The 9,323-nt window shown below is 39.1% G+C and overlaps 1 pseudogene; it reads right to left on the minus strand.

Moving 5' to 3' along the window:
• Positions 1-5,867: 5,867 nt before the first annotated feature.
• On the minus strand, positions 5,868-6,131 carry LOC102421160 (annotated as a pseudogene).
• Positions 6,132-9,323: the final 3,192 nt, after the last annotated feature.

Below are 9,323 nucleotides of genomic sequence, written 5' to 3' on the forward strand. Positions count from 1 at the left end.
AGGATTGGCCCGGACGGGCAAGCACCAGCCCGATGATTGGCTAATAGCGTAGTTGAGGGGCGGGGCGTGGAAGGGAAAGAACGCGGCTTACCGGGTGAGACAAGTGAGGGAACTGGTCGAAAGGTTTGAGAAGTCGATCAGCAACTGGCTGATAATCGTAAACCTATCTTGTGCCAACATTTGATTTTTCGTCCCTGAGCCCCCTCCCCCAACTCCCAGAATCCTTTGGAGCCGCCCGGAGAATAATAGACCTGTGCCCGTTGACAGAGGGTGAGAAAACCCTTATGGAATTGGGTGGTGTTGGGAAACTCCCGAGGGAGAACCGCCCTCTGTTCTAGGTCCCAGGAAGCGAGGGGGGAAGCCATTTTGGTGTTAACTTTTGAACAAAGTTCATTTCTATATGCCCCGGACAAGCCATTGGCAGGCCCATTTAGAGATGTGGTATCTCAGAGAAAAACAAGTTTTTGTTCCGAGACAATGCTGAAAAAAATGTGTGAGCGTTGAAATATTGAAGATGATAAAAGTAAACACAGTAAGCACCTTTTAGGGTGTTTATATTTAAAACGAAAACTAGAACGCTGGCCGGATCGCTCAACTTGGTTAGAGCACGGACCCCATACGCCAGGGTTGCGGGTTCAATCCCTGGTCAGGGCACACGCAAGAACCAACTAATTGTCCTGGCCGGTTTGGCTCAGTGGATAGAGCGTCAGCCTGCAGACTGAAGGGTCCCAGGTTCGATTCCGGTCAAGGGCACATGCCGGGTTGCGTGCTGGATCCCCAGTAGAGGGCGTGCAGGAGGCCGCTGATCAATGATTCTCATCATTGATGTTTCTATCTCTCGCTTTCCCTTCCTCTCTGAAATCAATAAAAATAACAAAATTTAAAAAGAACCAATCAACTAATGCATAAAAGAGTGGAATAACAAATCAGTCTCTCTCTGTCTCTATCTCTCTCTCTTAAAAAAATCAATAAATAAGAAATAAATTAAGAAAAAACAACCAAAAAACTTGAGAAGCAGTTAAGTGGAAGATGTTCTTTTAACTCAGGCACAAATTAGAAATAGAAAAGGGGGCAAGTTTCATTGGCTCATATTGATCTGATAGTTATTTTGGATCTCTACTCAGTTTTGATTTTAGAAAGTGGACCAGGTGACCTGGCTTTTCCTACCTCCCCCTTAAAATTACTGATGTGAAACTCATTTCCCCTCCTTGCATTGAGAAATTACTGTTCTCTCTACCTATCTCTCTCTCATAGTACCCACAAAAGTTTGAAAAACTATGAATCTTTTAATGTATTTTTACTGTAATAAGATATACATATGATTTGCCATTGTAACTCTTTTCAAGTATACAATTCATTGGCACTTAGTACGTTGACAATGTTGTGCAACTATTACCACTATCCATTTCCATAAAAAATTTAAAATATATTTTTCTTTATTTCAGAGAGAGGAAGGAAGAGGGTTAAAGATATAGAAACATCAATGATGAGAAAAAGTCATTGATCGGCTACCTCCTGCACGCCCCCTTACTGGGGATGGAGCAGGAAACCCTGGCATGTGTCCTGATGCAGAATCCAACTATGACCTCCTGGTTCATGGGTCAATGCTCAATCACGGAGCCATACTGACTGGCATCCATAAATTTTTTTATTATTCCAAACAGAAACTCTGTAGCCAATAAACAATAATTCCCCAATTCCTCTACCCCAACCCCTGGTAACCTCTAGTCACTATGAACTTACCTATTCTAGGTACCTCATATAAGTGGAATCAAACAATATTTGTCCTTTTGTGACTGTCTTATTTCATTTGCATAATATCAAGGCTCATGCATGTGTCAGAACTTCATTCCTTTTTATGGTTGAATAATATTCCACTATCTGTGTATAACACATTTTGTTTATTCATTCATCAGTTGATGGACATTTGGATTGTTTTCACCTTTTCACTATTGTGATTAATGCTGCTATAAACATTAGTGTTCAAATATTTGTTTGATTTTCTCTTTTTTTTCCAATTATTTTGGACATATAGCTAAGAGTGGAATTGCTGGGTCATATGGTAATTTTGTTTAACATTTTGAGGAGCGCCTAACTTTTTTCACAGCACCTGAATCATTTTACATTACTACCAGCAATGCTCCAGTGTTCCAATTTCTCCATATCCTCACAACACTTATTTTCATTAAAAAAAAAAATAGTCAGCCTGGCTGGTGTGGCTGTTGGTTGAGGATCATCCCAGGTACCTCAATGGGAGGTTGCCCATTTGATTCCCTGTCAGGGTACATGCCCAAGTTTCTGGCTTGCTCCTCAGTAGGGGATGTGCAGGAAGCAGCTAATAGATATATTGATGTTTCTCTCTCTCTCTTCCTCTCCCTTCCTCTGTCTGAAATAAATAAAAACCCAACCTAACATGCTAAAAAAAAAGCCATTCAAGAGAGTGTGATGCAGTATCTCTGTGATTTTGATTTGCATTTCCCTATAGCTAATGATGTTGAGTATCTTTTTATGTGCTTATTGGCCATTTGTATATCATCTTGGAGAACTATTCAAGTCCTTGTTCATTTATACTGTCTTGTTTAGTATTGGTATGGTTTGTTTTGGAAATGAAGATTATAGGACAGTTTAACAAAATATTGAACTCATGTGACTACATTAGTAAAGGGAATATTTTTGTTATGGAGCAAGTATTTAGTATATAGTTAGCTTTTCCTTTCAGCTCTTATATATTTTTTGGAAGTTCTCTATTGTTGAACATGTATTTTGAGAAGTGATTGGAATTGGTTTCACAATCTTACCCAAAGATATAGACAAATCTCAGATTAAAGTGAGAAGGCATTAGAAATACTCAAATAGCCCTGACCAGTAATGCTCAGTGATGAGAGCGTCGGCCCACACACCAAAGGGTCTCTGGTTCAATTCTTAGTCAAGGGTATGTACCTGGGTTGCAGGTCAAGGTGTGTGTGGGAGGCAACCAATCAATGTGTCTCTCTCACATAGATCTCTCTCTCTCCCCCTTCCCTCCCTCCCTCTCTCCTTCCCTCCCTTTCACTTTTTCTAAAAATCTATGGAAAAAAATATCCTCGGGTGAGGATTAACAACAACAAAACACACATACACACACAAAAAAACCCCTCAAATAACTGTTTTATATCTTCCTTGCCTTCATCAGAATTTAAAGTTCTTTCTCTATTTCTTGAATGTCCCTATATAGGAACAATCATGAAAGATTTTTATATATAACTAGAGGCACGATGCATGAAATTTGTGCAAGGAGCTCGTTCCTCGCAGCCCTGGCTTTGGCTTTGTCCGGAAGGTAGTTTGGCTGTCTGGTCTAATTAGCATATTATGCTTTTATTATTATAGATAAGGTAGATCACATTTCAGTAACCTTGACTCAACTCAGAATGATGGTGTCCTCTAGTAACAAACCCATTTTTTTTCTTGCTATTTTGGGGATAATTAAATGAATCTGAATTTATGATTGGATTTTTTAAAAAAATATTTAAGAACATTCTTTGATAGAACTGGGAACAATTTAAACCTATTTCATCCTGAAAACTTCGTACAGAAGGCAGACTTTCACCTCCAAAATATATTTAAAGGTTGCCTTCTTCTTCTTCTCCTCCTCCTCCTCCTCCTCCTCCTTTTTTTGCAACTCTGGAAGACAATGTACAATGTGGTACTTCTTCAGTTACATTAATGAATCCTTTTTATATTTTTACAGTTTTGAGTGATAAAATAAATATAATTTAATTATTCTCCCAAGTAAAACTTTGAATTTAAATAAAGCACTTATTTTTGAAAGGTTGAAGTATATTGTGGGCATAATCTCAGTGCCAAAGAGAGAACTGAATTAATCCTCCATAGAAAGCAATCATATCATTCCAAGGCAGTATCCAACTAAATCTCTGCAGGATTATTATACATGTTCACATCTGTATTTTAAAAAAGTTTTTTCCTGTTTCCTAAAGGACTAGTGGTCCAATGACTTAAATGGGCTGCAAACCTGCTGTGATTCAAACTTACAATTCTTCTCAGACTTCTCTGACTCAAGGGACTAAATTCCTTTAATTATTCTTTATGAAATTAACTGGGCTGCCAGACATGGTTTCTCAATCTCTAATAGTTTGTTGGGAGATTTACAAAATACTCCTTTTAGAGTTATTTGCAACTACTTCTCCCTTTTTAGATACGCAAATTAGTGTTTTTCTGGTCCTCTTGCATTATTTTTATAGTTTCTTCCTTTATAGGAAGTAAGCTTGTTTCTGCTTTTTCCCTTCTGGTTGGATGGGGTTCCATGTTACTGTCTCAATCCGTGTTCCAGGAAACTTGTAGGTTTCTAGGTTTCTACATAGTTTGAGATGAGATCCTAAAAGATTTATGCATTTACCTTTGCTGAGTAAGTGTTTCTACTTGGAGTGGGGGAAGATACTTAAGCTGATCAGAGATAATATTATTGTGCTTTTCCTATGACAAAATCATCTCTCTCTTCAAAGGCCAGAATTCATGTTCTTTCTTATCTCTTTATATTTTGATATTTTTCTTTTAAAAATATATTTTTATTGATATCAGAGAGGAAGGGAAAGAGAGAGAGAGAGAGAGAGAGAGAGAGAGAGAGAGAGAGAGAGAGATCAATGAGAGAGAATCACTGATAGGTTGCCTCCTTCACGCCCCCTACTGGGGATGGAGCCCACAACCATGTGCCCTGGCCAGGAATCGAGCTATGACCTTTCTTGGTTCATAGATGGATGCTCAACCACTGAGCCATGCCGGTTAGGCAATATTTTTCTAAATATAGCATTTCTTGAATTAATTTTTATGGGATTGTATTTGATATTTAAACAAAGAATTAGACAATAAACTAGGGTTTTCTTTGTAAATTAAGAGTTCTGAAAACTCTGTTTCATTGCCCTCCAAAACTGTTTCTATTTCTCAGTGTTTGATTGGAACCAGATGTTAGAAAAGGTTCATAGCAGTGCCACCAGAAAAAGACACCATAGAAAAATGTCTACAAATTTTCTTTAGGCCTTTAACTTTCTCCTGAATTTGAGAGATCCCCAAACTATATTTGGGTCTTCTGACATCAATGGACCAGAAAACAGCTTCTTTAAAAAATTTAAAAAGTTAATAAAGATATACCTGTATAGATAATAAAGTGCTTAATAATTTTAATAAACTATGAATATTTTGCCAATTAAAAAATTTTGATCCAGAGTTTTAATTTAGGTCACAAAATTCAAGGACTTATGAGGAGACCTATTTTTAAAGGTCCATTAAAGCTTTGCACATTGCAATATACCACAGCAAGCAAGCTTTCTACCAAAGGGTAATCAAAGGACATACATGAAAGATGTGGTTTCCAAATTGGATGATTATATACTCTTACGGTGCAAAATAGATTCTGGTTTTATAGAATCTCCCTGAAAATGCACAGCCCACCTAATAGTTGCAATTTTGAGCAGCCCCAATTTCTATATTATTTTCAGTCTCACATTTTTTACACTTTTTCAACAAGTATTTATGTATTTATTATATTTCTTTATTGATTTCAGAGTGGATGGGAGAGGGAGAGAGAGATAGAAACATCAGTGATGAGAGAGAATCATTGATGGGCTGCCTCTTGCATGCTTCCTACTGGGGATCGAGCTTGCAACCAGGGCATGTGCCCTTGGCCAGAATTGAACCCGGGACCCTTCAGTCCGCAGGCGAACGCTCTAGCCACTGAGCCAAACCGGCTAGGGCCCAACAAGTATTTATTATTAGTTAAACTATAACTTAGGATCCTAGGGTGGGATATACCCAGGTCCCCCTTTACCTCCATGGGAGAAGGATGGAGGACAGAAGACCAGTGGAATGCAGCCAGTTCAGATCTTCCCAGGAAACATGCCTTCTGCCCAATGGTCATCCCAGGCTGACATCCAGGATATGAGCAAAGGGACTTATTTGTACACATGCTGTTACCATTTGCACATGGAGACATCACCCCATTTAGCAGTCATTGCCTTCTCATAGTGGTGGAAGTCCAGGTAGTTCTGCCAACAGTTCCTGGTCTGGTTCTGGTTGGGGAAGAGGCTGTCAAAAGGGGCAGTCTGGTAGTTCTTGATTTTGGTCTTGATGCCTTCTGCCATGTTGCTGACTCCTAAAGACACCCCTGAAGCTGCCTGTCTCACTTTCTATTTCAGCAGTGTAAGGTACTGTGACAGGACCTACTTATAGGTTCAATCTGCAAGTTGGTTTGTTTTGTAAATCACTGTGTTAAATAAGAAGAGGCTTGGGTATCTTTATTGGAGTTTGTCAGAGCTAGGAGATAGTTGTTTCATTGCAAATGCTTCTAAAAATGGCTCACATTCTGAGCTGGCCCCTAATTAGGCAGGTTTCTCCAGCCCTGTCCTTTCCCAGGACACCTACAAAATTGAAATCTGGAGAAGCTACTTCCTTGATTCCTGCTTTGGAGGCAGAGTAGGGAGATTTCCCCAGTTGTAAGGCCCAACCTCTGTTTCAAGGTCTTTTACCACTGGAGTCCTAATTTTTTTTGACTTAATAATCTGGTTCTCTGTTCTCTGTCTCTTTCTCTTTAATAAACTATTTTTTAGAGCAGTTTTATGTTCACAACAAAATTAAGTGGAAAATGCAGAGTTCCTCTTATTCATATATGTACAGCCTACCCCAATGTCAGCATCCTGCACCAGATGGTAGATTTGTTACAATCAATGAACCTGCTGCATTCCGACATCATTATCACCCAAAGTCTATAGTTTACATGAGGGTTCACTCTTGGTGGTGTACATTCTATGGGTTTTGACAAATATATAATGACATGTATCAACCACTATAATATCATACAGTATAATTTCACTGCCCTGTGTTCCACCTATTCATTCCTCCCTCACCTCCTAACCCCTGGTAACCACTGGTCTTTTTACTATCTGCATATTTTACCTTTTCATATTGGCATCTTTCACTCAGTAATATGCACTTAAGGTCCCTCCATGTCTTTTCATGGTTTGATAGCTCATTTATTTTTAGGATTGAATAATCTTTCATGTCTGGCTGTACCACAGTTTATTTATCAATTCACCTACTGAAGGACATCTTGGTTGCTCCTAACTTTTGGCAATTATGAATAAAGCTGCTATAAATACCCATATGCAGCTTTTTGTACTCATTTGGGTAAATACCAAGGAGTGCTGAATTGTATGATAAAACTATGTTTAGTTTTATAAGAAACTGCCAACCTGTCTTCCAAAGGGCCTATATCATTTTGCATTCCCACCAGCAGTGAATGAGAGTCCCTGTTGCTTCACATTCAGCATTTAGTGTCATCAGTGTTTTTAATTTTGGCTATTCTATTAGGTGTATAATGGTATCTCATTTTCCAGTATTCATTTTTTACCTCTTGCTTTTATGCATTCCTGGCTCCTAATTGCTTCTCTACTTTTCTTTCTACCCCATCTTATAGATAAGTGGTTCTCAGAGCATGGTCCCCAGACCAACAGCATCAAAACCACCTAGGAACTTGTTAGAAATGCAAGTTTTGGGACCTTGCCCAAACCTACTAAATGAGAAATTCTGGGGGTGGGGCCCAATAATCTGTATTTTAACAGCCCTCCACGTGATTCTGATGCAAGCTGAAGTTTGAAAATAGTGTTCTAGACCTGCACTGTCCAACATGGTAGCCTCCAGCCATATATAACTATTGAGTTCCCAGAATATGGCTGGAATGCATTGAGATATGCTATAAGTGTAAAATACACTCTGGATTTTGAAGACTTAGTATGAAAAAAGAGTGTAAAATATCTCATTAGTAATTTTAATATTGATTATATATTGAAATTATAATATTTTGAATATACTGGGTTAAATAAAATATATTATTGAAATTAATTTTACCTGTTTCTTTTTAATAGTTACAAGAGGTTACTAGAAAATGGTAAGTCACATATGTGGCTCTCATTATATTTCTAGTAGACAGCATTATTCTAGACCATGAGTCTGCAAACTACAGTCTGTAGGCCAGACCTGGCCTACTGACTTTTTGTTTTGTTGGTTTTTTAAAAATATTTTTGATTGATTTCAGAGAGGAGGAGAGAGGGAGAGATAGAAACATCCATGATAAGAGAGAACCATGGATCGGCTGCCTCCTGCATGCCCCCAACTGGGGATTGAGCCTGCAACCTGGGCATGTGCCCTGTTCGGGAATCGAACCCGTGACATCCTGGTTCATAGGTCGATGCTCAGCTACTGAGCCATGCCGGCCAGACCCTACTGACTGTTTTTTAAAAAGATATGTTTTTCCCAGCTGGCATGGCTCAGTGGTTGAGCATCAACCTATGAACCAGGAGGTCACGGTTCGAACCCCGGGCAGGGCACATGCCCAACTTGCAGGTTCCATCCCCAGTAGGGGGGGCGGTGCAGGAGGCAACCCAATCAATGATTCTCTCTCATCATTGATGTTTCTATCTCTCTCCCTCTCCCTTCCTCTCTGAAATCAATAAAAAATATTTTAAAAAATATACATGTTTTTATTGAGTTTTAGAGAGAGAGAAACATCAATCAATCTGTTGCCTCCCAAGAAACATTGTTTGGTTGCCTCCCATGTGCATCCCAACAAGGGGCCAAATCTGAAACCTGGGCATGTGCTCTGACCAGGAATTGAACTGGTGACCTTTTGGTGCACTGGACAATGCTCAACCAACTGAGCCACACTAGCTAGGGCTGGCCTACTAACTATTTTTATATGGTCCATGAGCTAAGAATGGTTTAAATTTTTAAATGGTTGAAAGTATTTTTTTTACAAAAGAATGATATTCCATTATATGTGAAAATTATATGAAATTTAAGTTTCATTGTCCATAAATAAGCTTTTATTGGAATATGAGCAAACTCATTTATTTGTGTATTGTCTATGGTTGCTTTTGCTCTATAATGGCAGAAAAGTATCTGCGACAAGGACCCCATGGTCTACAGTCTAAAATATTTACTATCTGGCCCTTTGCAGGAAAAGTTCCAGACTGCCAGCTGCCACATACTCCCTGTGAGAGGATCCTACTTTTTTAAAAATATATTTTTATTGATTTCAGAGAGGAAGGAAGAGGGAGAGAGAGTTAGAAACATCAATGATGAGAGAGAATCATTGATTGGCTGCCTCCTGCACACCCCCTACTGGGGATTGAGCCCGCAAGTGCCCTGACTGGGAATCGAACCATGACCTGGTTCATAGGTCGACACTCAACCACTGAGCCACGCCAGCAGGGCAAGGACCCTACTTTTAACTTGCTCCTATTCTTTGTTCCTAACCTTTGCTTAGCTTTTAGGCCCAA

Source organism: Myotis lucifugus, unplaced genomic scaffold, assembly GCF_000147115.1.
Source record: "Myotis lucifugus unplaced genomic scaffold, Myoluc2.0 scaffold_1453, whole genome shotgun sequence".
Lineage (NCBI taxonomy): Eukaryota > Metazoa > Chordata > Mammalia > Chiroptera > Vespertilionidae > Myotis > Myotis lucifugus.